Source organism: Pan troglodytes, chromosome 12, assembly GCF_028858775.2.
Source record: "Pan troglodytes isolate AG18354 chromosome 12, NHGRI_mPanTro3-v2.0_pri, whole genome shotgun sequence".
Lineage (NCBI taxonomy): Eukaryota > Metazoa > Chordata > Mammalia > Primates > Hominidae > Pan > Pan troglodytes.
This window is the reverse complement of record NC_072410.2, coordinates 27,497,190-27,503,622: the sequence shown is the minus strand read 5'-3', so window position 1 is coordinate 27,503,622 and position 6,433 is coordinate 27,497,190. Positions and strand designations below refer to the sequence as shown.

Sequence of the window (6,433 nt, the reverse complement as noted above, 5' to 3'; positions counted from 1 at the left end):
GATTTGCTTTATGTTATGGGCCGGAACTACGAATAGAAGGGGTTGTGAGTCATCTAGTCAGTAATGTCTGCTATAAAGCCTGAAGGCTCTCCTTGTGTATGAATTTTTTTATTTTTGTTACAGAGGAAATAGTTTGTTCTGCTTTAATCGGCACTGTCGAGAAGAAAATATAGCTATCACATATCACCACATGTACACAGATTTTCACCAACCCAGACCCCAAAATGACATGTTGCTCTTCCTTCTTCAGAAACATGAATTCTGGAATCTCGCAAGTCTTCCAGAGGGAACTCAGCTGCCCCATCTGCATGAACTACTTCATAGACCCGGTCACCATAGACTGTGGGCACAGCTTTTGCAGGCCCTGTTTCTACCTCAACTGGCAAGACATCCCAGTTGTTACTCAGTGCTTTGAATGCATAAAGACAACACAGCAGAGAAACCTCAAAACTAACATTTGACTGAAGAAGATGGCTTCCCTTGCCAGAAAAGCCAGTCTCTGGCTATTCCTGAGCTCTGAAGAGCAAATGTGTGGCACTCACAGGGAGACAAAGAAGATGTTCTGTGAAGTGGACAAGAGTCTGCTCTGTTTGCTCTGCTCCAGCTCTCAGGAGCACCGGGATCACAGACACTGTCCCATTGAGTGGGCTGCTGAGGAACACTGGGTAACTGATGCCTCTGAAGATCTATTTCTCCAAAGGACACATGAAATTCCTGTGGGTCTATTTTCTTGGAGATTGGATGATGCCATCTCTGTGTCCCTTTAAACATCTCTGTTATGAGCTTCCTTGGCTTCAAACCTCTCAGATTTGACAAACATGAAGAGAAACAAAGGAAACACTATTTCCTATAGGCTGATTTGTGTCTCATTCTGGGCCCCTTCATATATCAGAGTGTGAATGATACTTTATTGTCTTCATTGGTGCTCCAATTCCTGGCTCTTTTGCAGGAGAAGCTCCTAAAGAAAATGCAGTCTTTATGGGGAAAAGCTTGTGAAAATCACAGAAACCTGAACATGAAAACCACCAGAACCAGATGCTAGAAGGTTAGCCTTGTAATACTCTACCTTCTCTAGGAACTTGCACTGGGCAAATGGGTGACTCAAAATAGGAACTTGATCTCAACCCATAATGTATCTGGAATTCAATAAAAAAGGAAAAAACAGTTGAGAAAAAAATAGCCTATTTTTTATGTAAGGTATTGTGATTCTTTGATAGGATTTCTAACCAAACCACAGATGTTACCCAAGCATGCTCATCTGTTTCCATACAAACCTATAGCAATACACCAACAAACACAAGAAACTGGGCCATTTCACACTGCACCCCATGGGCTGCCTGAATAAATCCTGGGCACAAGAGTTATTTGGCAGTCATGGAAATTTTAGGTGAAACTTCTGAAGCTGAGTCAGCATGAATTTGAATCCTGGTGGGCAAGTATATTTGAAATGTGAATCAAATTTCAGACAGAAGGAGCAACAATGCAAATTTAGGGAAAGCATGAAATTAAGTATCTGAACTAATTAATATTGAATAAATCATAATGCATAATGGGAAAAGTGAGAAAGGTAGACTTGTCTTGATGAAGACATAAATATGCAAGAAATATGGCAACTAGTATTTAATATAAGGAGCACTCTAAGGACTTGAGAAGAATTCTAGAAATGTTTTCTCTTTGTAGATATTTCTCTTGAGGGTATGATATCTAATATTAATTCATTAATTCATTCTAATATGAATTCATTGAAAATATTTTATGAGTACCTAGTCTATGTCAAATATCAACTTAGAAAATTAAGTAGTAAAGAAGGAAGAAAACATACAAATCTTGCAATGGAAATGAGAGAAGCAAATGGCCATCATGCAGATATGTGAAATACACACATACACATATCACACAGATACACATATATATTCCTCATATATATCCATATATACATATATATGAAGAATATATATATGAGTATATATATGAGAAATATATATATGAAAAGAATTCTAGGTATAGAAAACAGCACGTGCAGTAATATTGCATTTGCATTTATTTGGGATGTTGAGGAACCACAAAGCAGCCCATGCTGCAGATTAGGGTGAGGTTGGAAGAGAATAAATGAAACCATATTAGACTATGTTATGCTGGGTGAAATGCATTGAGCTGACAACGCTAGTATGAGGTCATTTCATCATTTCTCATATAATGGGTTTACATAACTTGTCCCAATCCTCCAAAATAGAAATAATGGTTTTCTATCTAGTCAATATAGCTCAATAGTTTAATTCTTAAGCAAAAACTGTGTTTTCTTTGTATAAATGTGGATTGGAAGAGAGAAATCCATTTTTATATAACTATCTTAGAAAACATTTTATCATTAATCAAGTAAACATAACTGAAACAACTATGTTGTTATTAACGCAGAAAAAAGGAGATGAATAACATTTTGTGGAATCTGAGAACTGACAAGACTGAGGGCTAAACTATTGGATATTCAGGATGCTAAGAGGAATCAGTGAAATTCAAAAGAAGATGGATACAACATTTCTATTTTGACCAATTGTCACTGCAGGATTATGTGAGTTTAAGGATAGAAGTAATCAGAGCTGAATATCAGAAGATGCCTGCATTTCTCCATGAAGAAGAGCAACATCACTTGGAGAGGCTGCAAAAGCAGGGCAAGGACATTTTTCAGCAACTCAATGACAGCAAAGCCAGAATGGAACATGCGAGGGAGATTTTAAGAGGAATGTATTAGGAGCTGAAGAAAATGTGCCATAAAGCAGATGTGGAGCTACTCCAGGTACGGACTGACCATGGGGTATCGGGATGTTGAACATTCACATGCATGGGTGTTTTTCCTCTCTCCTGAAATCCATCTCCCCTTTTACTTCCATGATTTGTTTCCAAAAACACATTTCTATAACTAATGCTGCTTTGATGGGAGGGTATAGCCTCTCCTAGTGATTCTGCCAGACCTAAGGTCCCTCCTACTTTATCCACCAGCAACAAAACTTTGTGGGATGGTCAAGGTAACAGCCCCCCAAAATATTTACCATCAAAAGTCAATGGCATATTTAGGATTTTTGAAAGCGCATAAAATGAGAAGTGATTCGTTGGCGTTTAGATTAATTTGGATGCATGGCACGATGGAGAAGTTGGAAAATCTAGGATCACACTAGTATTATTTTGGGGTCCACTCATTTTGGCAACAGGGCTTAGGGAAGATGACTGAGTAGCATTTCTATGGTTACAGCAGAGCGTAGACTCTGTGGGCCTCCTCTCCCTTCACTTATAAAGAGAATGTCTTCAAAACTTAGACTTTATCAGAACATTAATTCATGACAATATGATAGACTGGGATTTTCACAAGAAAAGAAAGAGAAAATGCTTTCCAGGAGGGACAATGGTAGGGAAATAATATCTTCAGAAACTGCCTCCAAATCTCACACTGAACTTAGTGGAAGATGCATCTTGTGGAAAACACTAAGCCTTTATCTTTTTATAGGCTTTTGGAGACATATTACACAGGTGAGAGTGTACCAATATTTTAGTAGATATTTGTTCAGTTTCCACAAATATCAAGCAGGAACTTTGATATTGAAGGCATAATTGATTCAGATATTGATACTACTTTATCCTGGTTGTACTTTATCCATCCCCCACCCCATGTAGTCATCTATTTTGTTACCATACTTAGTTATTTTATTAGGCAGTTCAATGAAAGTTCTGCAAAACCATAAAAACAAAAAATAAATAAATGAAAGAATAAAGAAAGTGAACATCTCTATTCCTAATTTCCTTTTTGTTGCTCAAAAGCCTGCATATTTGAAGGAGAAAATGTTACATTTTCTACATGGCTACAAAGCCAACCAGGGGAAGCCAGAGAGAAAAGTGTTTGAAAGTATCTTAGCAGTGAAAAGTGTTGATGATTTCTTGTTTATATTTAAATATATAATTCTGAAAAACAGATGAAACAAACTGTCAGAATGTTAGAACTGTGTAGGCCTCCAGAGAACCTGAGCTATAAAAGGCAGATCCCCCTGCCTGGATCAAGTTTCAACACCCTGGCCTTGAAAAGGAAGCAACGAATACAGCAGCCTTCAAATAACCCCACTTTCCCAGACAGTGATTTCAGGGAAGCCTGGTGAGTTCTGGAACCAGAATTTCATTTTTGAATATTCTCCTAGCCTTAAGACTAATGATCCTTACTAATTTGGAGCAATAAGAAGAAAGATCAGATTGAATTCTCACTCAGATAGACTTTTCCATCATGCCTGAAAACCAGGAACTGTGAATAATAATGAATTTGAAAAACAAAATGATAATTTTGGAATTAGCAAATGTGTGGGTTAAAGGGATTCTCATGAAATGTCTTTTGAATAAATGTAGTGATTTTTATGTGTGTGTGTGTTTTTTCTTTTTCTGTAGATGTAGTAACTGCATCTTTCTCCTTGCAGGGGTGAGTCCCTGCTGCTGCAAGTGCCCAAGCCTGTGAATCCAGAGCTCAGTGCAGGGCCCATCACTGGACTGCTGGACAGTCTCAATGGATTCAGAGGTGAGTGTCAGCCCATTGGCAGAATTTCTACAATGAATTACTTCTTGTTAGAATCATGAGCATAATATTTTACCCTTCATCAAATCCTTTTTTCATTTCAGAAGGAAGTGAACAATATGACAACGCAACCCTTTTATATCTGTGTTTCTATTTATACTCCAGTTTATAACTTGAAGGGTAAAACATAGTGAAAAACAATTATGTTCTGGGCTCACATGTATTGAGTTATATATTGGGTAAAAGGAATGACATAAGAAATAAAAAATTGAGTAAGTGTACTAATGGTGAGATGGAAGTTTAATAATCCAATGTTACATAAAAATTGTACATTTCTTTACAGTATTTTATTTGAATTGTTAAAAACAGTTATCTGGGAAATAGAGTTCACCACAATTTGTTGGAGTATTTGTATTTTCTTACAATAAATATATATTATTGATATAATGTAAAAATTTTACTTAATACTATGTAAAAATAGAAATGATAATATCAGTTTAGTTACAACATGCAGAGTTATGTGTAAAATCTAAAATTCAGTTTCTGTCTAGAGCTAGCAGGGAAGTCCACAGAGTGACCGGTAAAAGATTTTGCAGAAATCTGCCTTAAGTTATCACTTATAATTTGGACATATGGACTTTTATCCAGTTATCTAGAGTAGTGCTTGAGTAAGTGAAACTCTTCCCATTCTTGCCAAAGTTATATCACTAGTATTTAAGAACAAGAAATATTTTAATAATAATGACCTTGATAGCTAAAGGGCAGTCAGGGCATATAATATCTCACTTTCACATTGGAAATTGGATTAAAACAGGCTGGTCTTATATTTGACTCTCAATTTTTGAGTTTCCAAATTTTCAATGTCTGTTTTTAGGATTTTGTTTTTCCTGTAGAGAATATTAATCTTCCTTGTCCTTTATTAAATGTTATAATCAAAATTATCCTGTTCTTGTAACTTCAAATTCCTTGGTAAAGTAGATACTTGGTAGAACAATTTTTCCCTCAAGAATTTTAACTTTTATTATTTACATGTGTCCATACTTTTTTAAAAAAAATTTGCAGTTGATATTACTCTGCATCCTGAAAGAGCCAATAGTCATATATCTTCCTGTGTGGAGACTTAAGAAGCATGAATGTTGGATGTGACCCTCAAGATGGTCCCCGCATCATGGCAACATCTGAATGTTTTCCTGAGTCGAGCGCTCAGACTTTCACATCTGGCAAATATTATTGGGAGGTTCATGTGGGGGACTCTTGGAATTGGGCTTTTGGTGTCTGTAACAATTATTGGAAAGAGAAGAGACAGAATGACAAGATAGATGGAGAGGAGGGACTCTTTCTTCTTGGATGTGTTAAGGAGGACGTTCACTGCAGGCTCTTTACCACACCCCACATGTGGTGCTATATGTTCCAAGGCCTAGCAGCCGAGGAGGATTATTCCTGGATTGTGAAGGTAGAACCATGAGCATTGTTGATGTTGATCAAAGTTCCCTTATATACACCATCCATAATTGCTCCTTCTCACCTCTTCTCGGGCCTATCTTTCACTGTAGTCACCTCTGACCAGAGACAAATTGGTAATGTGTCCACATGCTGTGTAAACCCCTTTATCCCAGGAAGTCCTCTTTTTTGTGCCTCATCAAAGAGGACAAATAAGTTATATTTAATGTGTTTAGTTGCCTTCTAATGTCATCACAACTCATTAATACGGTTTCTATTAAATATGGTGAAAAAACTAAAACCATGTGTATTGGTTCTTTGTTTAATCATTTTTGGAAAATCATTACCCATGATGCATGGCATAGAATATATTCTCTGGTTTTTCATTATTTCTGAATGTCACAAAGTGAAATCAGAGATGACAGAGGTGTCTAAATGAAGATAAAA

General features: G+C 36.7%; 1 pseudogene; it reads left to right on the top strand.

The window, feature by feature from the left end:
- The first annotated feature begins 254 nt into the window (after positions 1 to 254).
- LOC100612999 (tripartite motif-containing protein 51-like) lies at positions 255 to 6,182 on the top strand (annotated as a pseudogene).
- The last annotated feature ends 251 nt before the right edge of the window (positions 6,183 to 6,433 follow it).